This window comes from Pelobates fuscus, chromosome 13, assembly GCF_036172605.1.
Source record: "Pelobates fuscus isolate aPelFus1 chromosome 13, aPelFus1.pri, whole genome shotgun sequence".
Lineage (NCBI taxonomy): Eukaryota > Metazoa > Chordata > Amphibia > Anura > Pelobatidae > Pelobates > Pelobates fuscus.
In genome coordinates, this window is record NC_086329.1 from 36,909,861 (window position 1) to 36,925,608 (window position 15,748).

The 15,748-nt window shown below is 43.3% G+C and overlaps 1 protein-coding gene across 2 annotated transcripts in view; it reads left to right on the forward strand.

The window, feature by feature from the left end:
- Positions 1 to 15,748, forward strand: part of BMF (Bcl2 modifying factor) — a 47,121-nt gene that overhangs the window by 19,726 nt on the left and 11,647 nt on the right. The window lies entirely within an intron of this gene.

Consider the following 15,748-nt stretch of genomic DNA (forward strand, 5'->3'; position numbering starts at 1 on the left):
AGGAATGGTTAAAACTCAAAAATAAAAAATTCTCTAAGAACTCTGATTCACTAAAGAGTATTAAAGGGGCACTACAGTCACCAAAACAACTTAATCTAAATTAAGCAGTTTTTGTATATAGATAATGCCTCTGAAGTTTTACTGCTCAATTTTTTGCCATTTAGGAGTTCAATCACTTTTCTTTCTGTCTGTGCAGCCCCAGCCAAACCTCCCCTGGCTGTGACTCATACTGCCTGCATGAAAAAAAAAGGTTTTTATTTTCTTTAATAGCTTTAATAACAAATATGAGGTTCCTGCGGGATCTAGCAACCTATTAACAGAGCAGGAGACGAGAAATTCTGAATTAAACAGAATGTGCAATAAAGGAAGTGTAAACATTAGAAAACTCTTTGCAGGAAGTGTTTAGGAAGGCTGTGCAAGTCACATGCAGGGAGGTGTGACTAGGGCTGTATAAACAAAGTGATTGAACTACTAAATGGCAGATAATTGAGCAGTGAGACTGCAGGGACATGATCTGTACACCAAAACTGCTTCATTAACTAAAGTTCATTTTGGTACCTATAGTGTTCCCTTTTAAATGCATAAATCGCAAAAGAGAAATGATCCAGCCAAGCAACAAGTGCAACTTACCACTGTTTGGGGACATTTTAATGATTTCTTATGATATATGAAAACTTATACAAGGACTTCAAACTTTTGGTCAAGTGGAAGAAGAGTGAGATGGACTGGAACATATAAGCAAGACCCTGAAGTTTTGAGATGCTTTACTACTGCTGCCGAGGAAACAACGAGTGGACACACAATACGTGGAGCTTACACATTGCAGGTAGGAAGGACACACTTTCTGTAATAATAATTTGCATTAACATTGTATTTTGTGATGTGCGGTAGGAAACCTGTTGTTCTTATTCTTGTGAATTCAAGTAAAAACATGCTATAAAAGGTACACCATTAGACACAGAGGTCCACAAATGCAGGTATAGATTGGTATCACAGAACTGAATAGCATTATGCAGTGATAACAGAAACTGGGACATGCAGTTTCCATGTATAACAGTCAAACTTGGCTAGTTGTCATATTGTTATATTGTAAACTTGCAGGCCTGGCAACCTCAGTAGTAAATGCTTGTATGTACGTAGTGGGCATTGGATAGCATTCCCTTCATCCCCCATAAAACCATAACTTACCCCTTCAAATAACGACAGACAACTTCTTGGAGAAAACAGGCCACAGCATTTATTAACACAACCAAATACTGTATAACTCCTTTTAACATATAACGAAATAATAATTATCATAAATTAACATAAACAATTTGCATATAGTCATACAGTAACCAAAGAAACCGTCCTTGCCAATCTAACTTCCCCAAGGCTCTCACCTCCCCCCTTCGGCAGAATAAAAACATCTTCCTTTTCAGGGCTCCCCACCCACTCGGTGGGGCCCAACCATAATGCTCCCCACTGGTCAACTTACAACCCAGTGGGGACACGTCCAACCTGGTACCTCCTCCAGGTTCACCATAAGAGACAGGGGGAGGATGAGACCCGGCCATTATCCCCCTTTTTCATCTAATCTACCAAACCATCCCTTATTTGGCAAGGACACCCCCCCGCCTCGCTGTGACAACCCCCCGGGCCTAAAACAGCAAAGGAAGGGTGGGCGGGAAACTTGTTGCTGGCCCGGCTCCTAAGTGGCACTGAGGTCAGTCTAATCTGTCACAACCCACTTCCTCCCATCTCACACTCCCACATGTAGCATATAGCCAATCATGCTTTATCCATCCCACACTCATACATGTGCCCCTGTCCGCTAAGCTGCTCACTCTCCCTGGGGCCTGATCCTCACTAGCTGGCCAGGATATTACTCTAATCTCAATAGCCCAGAATACTTTAAGAAAAACAAAATGAACCAGGGGGACAATAAGGTGGGGTAGGTCGTCTCAGAAGAGAGAGGGGAGTTACGCAGTACCATAGTACACATCAGCCCCAATACATACTGTAAAAACCAAGATATCTCTAATGAGACAGAGAGGGGGATTTTTTATATACACCCCTAAATGCTTATTGGAACACATTGGATGGACGGCAGCATTGTAACATTGCTGTGTGATACAAAAGTGAATACAAATACAAAAAAACAAGTCCTGCGCTCAAACTCCCACTCATAGGCGTGCCGGGGCACACCCTAATCCTCGCGGCACGCCTGTGTATTGAGACCGGCAGGGGAGATCTCAGGATCCCCCCTGTCGGCTCATGCAGAGCCGGCTCATGCAGAGCCGGCTCTGCTCTCAGCCTCCCTCCCCACCGACCCACAGGCAGTGAGGGAGGCAGGAGAGGACCGGCGGAGCTCTTGCCAGCAGCTCCGCCGGGTTCCTCTCGCGAGATCTGAGCGTTGCCGCGGCAACGCTCAGATCTCGCGAGAGTGAACTCTAGCCCTGCAGGCTAGAGTTCACTCACCACTGGACCACCAGGGAAGGATGGCAGAACAAGGATCCCCCCTCCCAGGCATAAGGTAGCAAGGGAGGGGGGATATTAACTGATCTGCCCCCACCTCCTCTGGACCACCAGGGAATGTAGCAAGGAACAAGAATCCCCCCTCCCCACATAAAGTAAGAAGGGAGGGGGGATATTGAGTAATGTACCCCCACCTCCACCCCCCACAATCACCCACACACATACAGCACCCACACACTTAAAGCATCTACACACATACAGCACCTACAGACATACAGCACCCACAGACATACACAGCATCCACACACACATACAGCACACACACATACAGCACCCACACACATACAGCACCCACAGACATACACAGCACCCACAGACATACACAGCACCCACAGACATACAGCACCCACAGACATACACAGCACCCACAGACATACACAGCACATACACACATACACAGCACCCACACACATACAGCACCCACACACATACACAGCACCCACACACATACACAGCACCCACACACATACACAGCACCAACACACATACAGCACCCACAGACATACACAGCACCTACACACATACAGCACCCAGACATACACAGCACCTACACACATACAGCACCCACACATACACAGCACCTACACACATACACAGCACCCACACACATACACAGCACCAACACACATACACAGCACCAACACACATACAGCACCCACAGACATACACAGCACATACAGCACCCGCAGACATACACAGCACCTACAGACATACAGCACCCACAGACATACACAACACCTACACACATACAGCACCCACACATACAGCACCCTCACAAAAACACACAGCACCCTTACACACATTATACAAACAACACCCTAACACACAGCACACAAACAGTACCCTCACAAACACAAACGGGACCCTAACAAACACACACAGCACACTACCAGTACCCTTACACACAGTACATTAACAGCACCCTCACAAGTGCACACACACACACAAACAGCACCCTCACACACAGTACATTAACAGCACCCTCACAAGCGCGCACACACAAACACCCTCACCCACATAGTACACTACCAGCACCCTCACACACACATCACACTAACAGCACACACACACACACACAGCAGTGTATGTGTGTGTGTGTATATATGTGTATATGTATATATACACATATATATATACACATACATACATACATACATATATATACGCGGCGTGTGCTTGTGCTTTAGGGTGCACACCCTAATGCAATAGGCTGCGCACGCCTATGCTCCCACTACTCTTTGGCGGCAGCAACGACCATAATGTACATGATTGCAGATAATCACAGCCCACGGTAACCAGGTAAGAAGCCACCTGGGCTGTGAATCTGTGCTTGACAGGAACAATAACCGACACCTGTGGGGTGGCAACGTCTAGCCGTCTGGATGGCACAGGGAGAACCGTGACACAGACCTCCATGGTTGCATTGGTGATAGATGATGTTATGTGTAGGATCTACTGTGGATAGGTGTCTTGCTGTTGAGTCCTTAGCCAACTGTACCCACATCATTTCAGAACTTGTAGAGCACCAGTGGATCCCCTGCTATAGTTGTTTTCTCAATTTGTGAAAATCCTGCTCATAGAGAGCTTTGGAGAACCATCTCTGGGTAAGAGGCAGTGAGGCTAACCCCACAGTTAGGACTGTTCTTTCCATCGCTATCCTGGTTCTGTCTCCACTCTCCCAGACCTGTGATGTTCTGCTGCCTACACACTTGTTACATTAAAATAAAATGATCAGTTTGTGATGATGTGTTTGTCTTAACCCCTTAAGGACACATGACATGTGACATGTCATGATTCCCTTTTATTCCAGAAGTGTGGTCCTTAAGGGGTTAAACTGTTCTGTATCTACTATCTTCTACTCAACGGAATTGTACTAACCATTATTAGGCAGTAACCTCCCATTTGAATGGGGGTAAATATGTACCAACACTTGAGCAGTTAGACTGCAGGATTATGAGCTATAACACTAAAACTGCTTCATTGAGCTAAAGTTTGTTTGGTGACTATAGTGTTCCTTTAAAGCCAAGGACTCCTCTTGGGGTGCTAATGGATGAAAGGTGTGTGTTCCTTTACCCATCAGCTTGGCTTTCTTGTATCATACAGTCTCCCTTCCTGAGAACTTTGACCACTTAGTAGAACTATATATGTTCTGTTATACTGTTATATTATTAAAGTTACTATATGGCTTTTTAAATAAACATTTGCAGCAGAAGTTATCTATAAAATGGTCTGATTTAATTTATTGTTATAATAAGCAATATGTCCGTTACATTGAATGAGTAACCATTGCAAAATTCAAATTCACAATTTCCAAAATGCCGGCATGTTAAATGTATATACAAATAATTAAATAGTAGACAATTTACTTTAAACTTCATGCCTTTGTAAGTTATATTTTTCTTTATCTTTCAGATTGTCAATGTTAGACGAAAGTCTACTTTCAGCGAAGATTGCCACAATTCTAGATTAAAGGGTTAGTCCAATAATCATAACCACTAAAGCCCGATGTAGTGGTTATGATGCCATGAATATCCTGGCTCAGTTCCCCGTTAATGGGGCAAACCATTTCGCAATGGTTTGCTCACTTACCTGGGTGTCCACTGGGCTCCAATACTTCCTGTGGTACAGTTACGCACTTCCAGACTCTGCCGAAGCTAGAAGCCGCAACGATTGACATTTATTGGCTAAGAGCGTAAGTTGACCGCTCTCAGCCAATTACTGGCAAGCTGCACAGAATTGACATTAGCCAGCCCGGACACCCCTATTGCGCTCCCGGAGGTGGTGGTAGCTATGGGGCTAATCTCTGTGCAGCATTACATGGCGAAACACTCACATACAGACTCCAGGCACCTTGACAACTTTATATCCACTGATGTGGTTTTAACCCTTTAATGTCAATCATAGTAGGAACTGATTTGCAATTTATTTTCTCCTAATCAAACTCAAAGCACTTCAGTTTTACATCATACTTGAAGTTCACTTTAAAGAAAGACAATGCAGAAATGGGTATATAGAATATTTAACTGTTTGGTAGTATAATTCATGTGTATTTACTACTATTTATAATATAACATACAAAGGCCTTGATTTAATAATTTTGGGCAAGCTTTTCAAATGATTTAATAATCAATTTTAATTAAACGTTTAGAACTATTTTTTAAAAATATGCAATATAAACAAAATATAGCATATAAAACAAGCAAACTCTTAAAAACATTTTCAAAACATTAAATAACTTTCAAACGTTTATCCAAAAATATTTCAATCTTATAAGAATGCTTAGCCAAAACTATTACATCGAAGCCTTAATTCATTGTCGGTCATAAGGAAGCCAGGTCAACAATCACACCTAGCCTCATCCTAACATGATTTAAGGTGAATGCCAGCTCTCTGCCCCGCTACCAACATTAAGGCATAAAAACTATAGTGACCCCCTCCCTCGTACCCCCCCTCGTTGCTGCAGAAGGGGTTAATGGAAAGTGTGAGGACATCCATCGTGAATTAGGCAACCAAAATCAGCCGGCATGGGCGACCTAATGGGCATGCGTAGCGAAAGACACACTCGCAAATAGGACTTCCCCTATAGGAATGCATTGTGTAATGCTTTCCTATGAGGTTTTGGGTGATGCTGGATATCCTTAGTGTGAGGACGTCTAGAGTCAGTTACTGACCCGGAAGTACCTCTAGTGTCTGTCTGGTAGACAACCACTAGAGGTGGAATTAATGCTTGCAGGGTAAAGGGTCCTGGGACAGTGCACCCAGACCACTTCAATGAGCTGAAGAGGTCTGGGTGCTTATAGTGTCCCTTCAAGTATGCAGCATTGGTTCGGATGTAGCTATGGTGATGTATAATGTACTCTGGATCTCATTAGAGCCTGGCATTAAAGAGCCAGAGGCAATACAAGCTCTCGTTATTAGCCAAGTAGCATAGAAAACCATCTCAGAACATTCTCAAACAATCTAACTGCAGGAGGAAATCTCCCAATCTCCTACACACTGTAGTGGTCCTTTGCTTTTAACCCTCTAATGTAAAACATGGCCTTTTAGTAGATACAGAAATGCTTGCATAGCAGGGTTGGCTACGTCTTTAGTGGCTGTCTACTTGACAGCCAATAGAGGCCCTTCTAGATTAATTCTCACAGCTAACCTCCATATGATTGGAGGGGCACAGTGCTAGTGGTGCATGTGCTTTTCGTCCTTAATGTTCCTTTATTAGAAGTATTTGATTGGACGAGAGAAGGGTCAATGTGACATCGCAGGAGGCAGAATGAGCGGCTGCAGGGACTGAATATTAGCACTGGGGGAAAAAAAGGTAAGTAAAACTTTTTTATTTAGGTTAAGGGGGGGACATAAACTAAATGCAGAGGAGAACACTATAGCATACAGGTTTGTGTTCCTAACGCTAAAGTGTTCCTTTAAACATAAAAATCAAGATTATTAAAAAGATAGTATATTGGTTATAATTGTTCACGGTAATTTATTATGTTGGATTTATTAATACTTGTATTTTAATTTGTGAAATATTTGTATATTTTGTCTTAATATTAAAAATTATATTGAACTTTAAAATTGTTTTGCGTTTTTGTATCACAAAAATATTGTATTTATACAGAGTACAACTGCAGTATCACGCAAAAAGTTTTTATTTATTTGTTTATCCTATGCAGAAGCACTGGGGTAGGTATAAAAACTTTTATGTTGATGATCACATCGATTTTACTAAAGTCTGCCTGTATTTTTATGGTATGACCTCAAAGTTATGTCCAAACGCCACTTACTGGCAGCCACAATTTAACCGTCACGCCAAAACAAGTTTCCAACCAGAGTGAAATCACTCAAAAGTAAAGTGGATAAACTTTAAATTAGCCAAGTTTTTGTTGGCATGATTGATATGCCTAATGATACCAAGTGTCATGTCTCGCTAAACGACTGGCGCCAATCAGATTAACCCATTGACTTGTGCAGTGTATAGCTGTACTATGTTCTGTGTTCTTCTTTCATGGAATGTTAAATAAAACATTGTCAATAATAAATACATAGGACCATAAGACCCTAACATTCAATAAGAAATGTTTGGCTTTTTTGCTTGTTGTGTATGTATACAAAAGTTGGAATCTAACGGGCTTCTGAAATCCTAAAGTGGTACTGTGTCATGTTTGGTGTTTTTTAAATCATTTTTTTTCACAGTCCCTTCTTTGTTCCCTTCCTTTCTTTTTATTCATTAGCTTTTATTAATACCTGGGTGCCTTCATTTTTGTTCTTCCCTATTCATGATGTCTAAAGTTTGATCTTTTGTGGGATTTTTTTTTTTAAAGGTTGTGGGTTAATTAACATAAGGGATCATATAGTGCCAGGAAAACAAAGCCGTAGGTTTAAAAGCGCCCCTCCCCCCCCTCCCGCAATGTGGAAGGGGTTAAAACTCCTTTAGCCACTTACCTGAATCCAGCGCTAATGTCCCTCAGCGCTCTGCCCATGCTCAGTCAGGCTCTGCCCATGCTCCTCCCCCACTGACCTGAGCCGGCGGGGGAGACCTGATGTGCATGCGCGGCAATGGCTGCGCTCGCATTAGGAGTTCCCCATAGGAAAGCATTATTCACTGCTTTCCTATGGGGAAAAAATCTGACGCTGGAGGTCCTCATGCAGAGCATAACGACCAGTGTCAGATACAGGACCAAAGGTCTGTTTCAATCCAGGAAGTCCCTCTCTAGTGGCTGTATGGGTAGTTATTATTGCGGTTTCTTGCGGTGAATAACTGCAATAATTACTATTGCAGGGTTAAGGGACATGGGGCATTGCACCCAGACCACTTCAATGAGCTGAAGTGGTCTGGGTGCCTACATGTCCCTTGAAGGTAGGAATGAGTTTTTTTTCAGTTTTTTTTTCACCATAGTTGAAATATCAATTTGCTTTAAAAACTTGATGAAAAGATTATTATATTCAAAAATATGTTTGAGCTGACAGTTGTCCATTAAAAGGACAATGCATCAGTTCCTGCTTGCCGTATTAACTTCCCTAATTAGGGTTAGTCTGATCAGGTTAGTAGGAGTCCTGGGTTGCCTCTCTTGCATTCTTGCCCCTCCCCCCACAAACCGTGTACCTGATGCATTTTGAACACAGGTACTTTGTATCCAAAAAGAAAAATGGTAAACGAATAAAATAATACAACTGCAGAATAAATTAACTTTGTTATTTTGATTATATTTAAGTTTACTATTTTGTAACAGTGTATAACAAAATCCCCAGGACATTGAAGCAACACTCTAGACACCAAAAAAAATTAAAAAGTTTATTTGAATTTAGTGAATGCTGTCAATTTATGTCCTGGAAATGTAAGATGATGTTTTTTAAAAAGTCAAGAAAAGATTTTGACATTTGCAAAAAATTCTACGACATGTCTTCTATAAAGGGTTAATGTGTCACGCGCAGAGCACACTTTTGTGATACTGTATTCTTTTCTACTAGGAAAAAAAGGTTCAACGGCTGTCAAGAACAAGCAGTTGTAGAACTTGTTTTGCTGAAATCTGATTCCATTTTCTTTGAATACAATATTTTATGACCGGGTAGACGGTGTGTATGTGTGTGTGTGTGTGTGTGTGTGTCAAAAGGTGAAATATATCCAACAGTCTCAAAAATAAATAAAAAGAAAACATTGAGCATGTGAAGGCAAATCCAGTCATAACTCCCCCATCCTTTTTTCCGTTTGGCAACTGATAGTGGACTCCTGGGGAAGAGAAAATGTCTTTCTCCAGCTGACAGGGTAGAGATCAGATATGTAAGAATACCTCTCAAGAGAATACTGAGACAATGCGTCTTATTGACTCGAGAAACTAAAAACATCAGACTAATTATGGTGACATACAGAGAGGGATTAAGCTCCCATGGGATCCTCGGCAAGTTAGCAGTTTGAGGCCCTCTCTTTACTCGGAGCACTGGAATGGTGAATCAGGACACGTCTTTTCATGGTGCCAGGCCCCCCTCTCTAATTAAACTGTATAGGGACACCTTATGGCTAATTTGGGTATGGTTAAATACAGAACAAATGTGTATAGAAAAGAAAGAGAAGGCAACTGTTGGAATATTTGGAGAATATTATAAGCTAAACAGATGCCCATCAGATACAGGTAAACCGGTTGGGCCAAAATCAAAGGCTTTCTATTGCATCACCCCATGAGAAAAATAATTAAAGGATCACTATAGTGTCAGAAAAACAAAACGGTTTTCCTGACACTAGTGCTCTGAGGGTGCCCCCACCCTCAGGGTCCCCCTCCTGATAAAACCCTTTCAGCAGCTTACCTTATAGCAGCGCCGGGCTCCCTCGGCGCTGGTGACCTCTCCTCCCTCGCCGACATCAGCTCCCTCTGCCGACGTCAACGGAGCCGAATGCGCATGTGCGGCAGGTGCCGCGCGCGCATTCAAGCTGTCAATAGGAAAGCATTTCTCAATGCTTTCCTATGGACTCTCTGCGCGATGGAGGCATTATATGCCTCCAGCGTCGCAGATGCGCCTCTAGTGGCTGTCCAGAAGACAGCCACTAGAGGCTGGCTTAACCCCAAATGTAAACATAGCATTTTTTTCTGAAACTGCTATGTTTGCATCTGAAGGGTTAAAACCTGAGAAACCTGGCACCCAGACCACTTCATTGAGCTGAAGTGGTCTGGGTGACTATAGTGTCCCTTTAAATCAAAAGTCCTATCCATCTACTAGCTACTCTTAATCTCACCTGCATTTTTAGACTTCTATAATGAAGCCATATATCGGTTTCTTTTATTTATTTATTTTAGTTAGGATTTGGATAGGAAATGTGTGCTTTGTTTACACATTACACCTGTAGTCCTCCATCTTACTCTGTTACACAAAGACATCAAGTCTTCAGATCAAATGCTTTGGGCACTGCTAGCTTAAAGAGGTCTCCATAACTCGATAGAATTTAACCTTCAACCCATTGAATTAAGGTTTCAGCTACATGTATGACATTAAACCTCTGTTAGGACAATTATAGGGACACTATAGGCACCAAAACAACTTTAGTTTAATGAAGGAGTTTTGGTTTATAGATTATTCTCCTGCAGTATCACTATGCAGTCCTAGCAGGGCCGATGCAAGGATTTTTGCCGTCCTAGGCAAAAGAAAAATTGCCCAACCCAAATGATCTGCCATATGAACCAACACCAGTGCTGCACACAGTGTGTATTTACATTAAAAAACCTACAGAGACAGGCTATAGACATGAAGCTGCAATGGTTCTGAGGACTCTAGTGTCCCTTTAATGTGAGGTAAATTAGATATTCATGCCACGAATAATATACTAGATTGCCTACTTACTACCAGATGAGGATGATGATGGGCTCTGGCTGCAATCTGGCTGCACTGTTCTGGTGTAGAACAGGCTCTCTGGCGGCTGTTTGTAACTGTGGTCACAAAATTCAATGTTCTGGGAGAACGGGAAGCAGCTCCATTTTTGGGGGCCCCGTACACAGCTCAAGGTCTGGACCCCATGCCTGACGGTGAGTATGCCCATAAGGCCCACCAATAAGTCCAACTACATGTTTCACCCATGCGTTCGCTGACAGGGAGTGGAGTGTGTAGGGGATGTGTTACGTGTTAGTGTAGAGCAGGGGTTCTCAACCGTGTCCTCAAGGACCCCCTACCAGTCCAGGGTTTAGGGATTACCTGGGTGTGTGTAAGGTGTTTAGAAAAAGAAAAAAAACACCTTAGAGTCTAAGGTGTTTTCCCCCCCTTTTTCTAAACACCTTAGACACACCCAGGTAATCCCCAAATCCTGGACTGGTAGGGGGTCCTGAGGACTGGGTTGAGAACCCCTGGTGTAGAGGATCAAATGTGTGTACTTATGGAATGTAGTGTATAGGGGTACCGGTTTGTGTAGGTGATGCAGTGTGTATGTAGTGGATGCAGTGTGTTTTTTGTAAGGGATAGAAAGCAGTGTGTGCTTGTGTGTAAGGGATGTATTGTATGTTTCTGGTTGTGTTTAAGGGATGCATTGTGTGAATCTATGTTTGTATGTGTAAGGGATGCAGTGTGTGTGTGTGTGTGTGTCTGTAAGGGGTGCATTGAGTGTGTGTAGCGGTACTTACCTTATCCGGGGGCCGGACGCGGTCCTCTCTTCAAGCCGCGCGCGGTCCTGCGGCTGCACGAGCCGCGCGCGGCTCGTCCGACTGTTCAGACAGGAAGGCGGGCAGTGACCGCGAGAAGCGGTCACGTGTCCCGCCTGCAGCTAAGAGCGCGCCGCGAATCTCGGGCGCGCTCTTAAAGAGACAGTGGGAGCCTAAATTGCAAAAAGGCTCCCATTGGCTCCTGTCATGCCAATCACCCCATACACTTACCTGTTGGGGGAGTGGAAGTGACAGGAGCCAATCACATTAGTTTGAAGGCTACTTATACTTACCCTCTTCCCTTTGTTCCTTGCCCTATCGTGGTTTCTGCTACAGTTCCCTTTAGTGCTTGTTGTGTTCAGTTGTGTTTCTCCGTATTTGACCTTGGCTTTGTATTCTGACTTCGTTTTCGCTTTATCCTATTCTGTACTGTTTGCCGGCTTGCTGTTTCCTGTGTACCAGTCCCCGGCTAGTTTTCGTTTACGCTGTCTCTTTGTGCCCTTGACCTCGGATCGTTCCTGACTCTGTCTTATCCTATTACGTCGAGTCCGGCCACTCTAAGGTCCGGTAGACGTATCTCTCCTCTGTACTGTCTTCTGTTAGGCTGGATCCTGCGTGTAGGGGTATATACTCGTTACATTACGATAGGGCCATGGACCCCGCAGATTTAGCTCAACAGATGGCGACCCATGAGGCTAGATTTGTAGAGCAGGATCACCGTATGGATCAAATAGCTCAGGCTCTCCAGACGCTCTTAGCTAGAACCATTCCAGCAACCGCACCTAACCCTCCTGCACCCCTGCTTCCTGAAGTATCGACTATGCCTAACGCTACAGCACATTTAACGCCTCCTCCTAGGTATGGAGGGGATTCTAAGACATGCAGAGGGTTCATTAACCAAATAGAGTTTCATTTTGAAATGTATCCACGTTCATTTCCCACAGAGAGGTCTAAAGTTGGGTTCTTTATGCACCAACTTACCGACAAAGCACTTGAATGGGCAAACCCTATTTGGGAGGCTAATGGACCTATGGTGCATAACTTTCACAGTTTCCTAACAGCTTTTCGCAGAACTTTTGATACTATGAAAAGGTCTAAGAATGCCGCTAGAGCATTAATGAGGGTTAAACAGGATTCGTGACAGGCTCTATACTAAGAACAGGAATAGACGTTTTGTTACACCTATTCAACCCAGAGTTAATATACCGGAGAGTGTTAAAGTATCTGAAGAGGAACCTATGCAATTAGGGGTTGCCAAACTCTCAGATACTGAGAAATTACATAGGAGAAGGGAGGGACTCTGCCTATATTGTGGTAAGAGAGACCATATGGTAAAGGAGTGTCCTCTGCTCCCGGAAAACTCTCGCACCTAAGACCTTATAGGGGACTGGCCTTGGGTGTGATTTCTAAGTCTCCTACATTGCCTCCTAACCGACTGCTTCTCCCTGTTTCTTTACATATGGGAGAGAGTTGTATAGTTGAAAACATAGACGCCCTGGTTGATTCTGGGGCAGCCGAGAACTTTATAGACTCTGGTTTTGTAAAGAGAAACAATATTCCCATCAGAGAGAAGGAGATACCCTTGGCCGTTGAGGCCATAGATGGTAGACCATTGATATCTCCTGTTGTTACTCACGAGACTGCACCGCTACACATGTACACAGGGGTTCTACACTATGAAACCATTCGGTTCCAGGTCATCACCTCTCCCTCTTCACAGTTGGTGTTAGGGTATCCATGGTTACGTGCCCACAATCCCATTTTTGACTGGGAGACAGGGCAGATAAAATCATGGAGTGAAGCCTGCCATGAGTCATGTACTATTGAAGTCACGCCTGTGAATTCTATTAACGTTCCTACTGTTCCTCCTTTATCTACGACAATACCCTCTCAGTATTTAACTTTAAAGACTGTCTTTGATAAAAGAGAGGCTGACAAATTACCGCCTCACAGACCCTACGATTGTGCTATTGATTTGTTGCCTGGTACTATACCTCCTAAGGGCAGGGTGTACCCCCTATCGATTCAAGAAAACCGTGTCATGGAGGAGTACATTAAAGAGTCATTAGACAAGGGATTTATTAGAAGATCCTCTTCTCCGGCTGGAGCGGGGTTCTTCTTTGTATCAAAGAAAGAAGGTGATTTAAGACCTTGCATTGATTATAGAGGTCTTAACAAGATCACCATCAAAAATGCTTACCCTATACCTCTAATAACAGAATTGTTTGACAGGCTCAAACATGCTACGGTATTCACCAAACTAGATCTTAGAGGAGCATACAATTTGATACGTATTAAAAAGGACCACGAATGGAAGACAGCCTTTAACACTCGGTCAGGTCATTATGAGTATACCGTCATGCCATTTGGGCTTTGCAATGCCCCAGCAGTGTTCCAAGAATTTATTAATGATGTCTTAAGGGACTTTATTCACTCATTTGTTATTGTGTACTTGGATGACATTTTAATATATTCTACTGACATTCACGCTCATCACAGACATGTTACAACAGTTCTGAAGACCCTTCTTGCTAATGGTCTTTATTGCAAATTAGAAAAATGTCTATTCGACCAGTCCGAGGTCCAGTTTTTAGGGTATTTGATTTCCGCCGAGGGTTTTCGGATGGATCCCCAGAAGCTCGCTGCAGTCATAGAATGGCCTCTGCCGCAAGGTCTGAAAGCCATCCAGCGTTTTCTGGGTTTCTCTAATTATTATAGACGTTTTATCAAAGGTTTTTCGTCTATAGTAGCGCCTATTACTCGTATGACTAAAAAGGATGGCAATACACGTGTCTGGTCTACTGAGGCACTTCAGGCTTTTGACTTTCTTAAAACTACGTTCGCCTCTGCCCCTATTTTACAGCATCCTGTCCCCTCATTGCCATATATACTTGAGGTTGATGCTTCCGATATAGGGGTAGGTGCTGTCTTATCCCAAAGAGAGTCTCCTGACAAGCCATTGCATCCTTGTGGCTTCTTTTCTAAACAAATGTCCAAGGCAGAGAGGAATTATGATGTGGGTAATCGCGAACTCCTTGCTATCATTTTAGCACTCAAAGAATGGAGACATTTGCTAGAAGGAACTAAGGATCCTATTCTCATATTTACAGATCATAAGAACCTATCCTACCTTAGCGAAGCTAAAAGATTGTCTTCAAGGCAGGCTAGGTGGTCACTGTTCTTGTCTCATTTTAATTATATAATCACCTATAGGCCAGGTGACCGGAACACCAAAGCGGACGCTCTGTCCAGACAATTCGAGACTATTGACAAACAGGAGATTGATGTCACTCCTGTCATTCCCCCAGACAGGATAATAGCAACTACTATATTGTCTATTTCCTCGTCCCTCTTGCAGGCCATACAAGCGAAACAAGGCATGGCACCCAGCGAGAGGCCTAATGATAAATTGTTCGTTGACATTCCCGAGAGACGGGATATTCTGTCACTTTATCACGATACTAAGACTGCTGGACATCCTGGTATTTCCAAAACAGTGTCAGCCGTTTCTCGGTATTTCTGGTGGGATACCTTACGTAAGGATGTTACTGACTATATAAGTGCTTGTACTACTTGTGCATGTATGAAAACCTCTCGTAGAGTTCCTTGTGGGCTGTTGCATCCGTTGCCCGTTCCCGAGAGACCTTGGTCTAATCTATCAATGGATTTTATTGTTGAATTACCCCCTTCGAATGGTAACACAGTCATCCTAATGATAGTAGATCGGTTTTCCAAAATGGCTCACTTTGTGTCTCTTCGCAAGTTGCCCACTTCCAAGGAATTGGCTCTTATCTTCGCTAGAGAAGTGTTTCGATTACATGGTATTCCCTTATCTATTGTATCCGATAGGGGTAGCCAATTTATTTCCAGGTTCTGGAAAGCCTTTTGTTCGGAGATGGGTATTTCCCTCTCATTTTCTTCCGCTTACCATCCCCAGTCTAATGGAGCTGCTGAACGTGCCAACCAGTCTCTTGAGCAGTACCTCCGTTGTTTTGTGTCTCACCATCAGGACAATTGGTCTGACCTGCTTCCTTGGGCTGAATTTGCTCGGAATAATGCCACTCATGATTCTTCCGGCAAAAGCCCTTTTTACGTTGTCTATGGCCAGCATCCCGTTGTTC